This window comes from Penaeus monodon, chromosome 20 (genome assembly GCF_015228065.2).
Source record: "Penaeus monodon isolate SGIC_2016 chromosome 20, NSTDA_Pmon_1, whole genome shotgun sequence".
NCBI lineage: Eukaryota > Metazoa > Arthropoda > Malacostraca > Decapoda > Penaeidae > Penaeus > Penaeus monodon.
Genome location: NC_051405.1, coordinates 35665188 through 35665462, shown reverse-complemented (window position 1 = coordinate 35665462; position 275 = coordinate 35665188).

Sequence of the window (275 nt, the reverse complement as noted above, 5' to 3'; positions counted from 1 at the left end):
TAATCTGTACCTGCTTTCAGATCATGTGCCATTAATCATGAAAATGTCTGGCAGCTATAAACGATATGTAGGTATGCAAGTATACCAAATGCATGTTATCTCCTGCATCTTAATATTTACTAGAGGTTTTAAACAAGATCAGAGGTTCGTGACCTCCACATCACCACTGATTAGGGTCATCTCTAGTCAGACCCGCTGCCGTGAATTACATTAATATTGCCATTGCATCCTTTGAAAACGCTGGGACAGGTCGCTCCCGTAAGAAATTTCCTGAG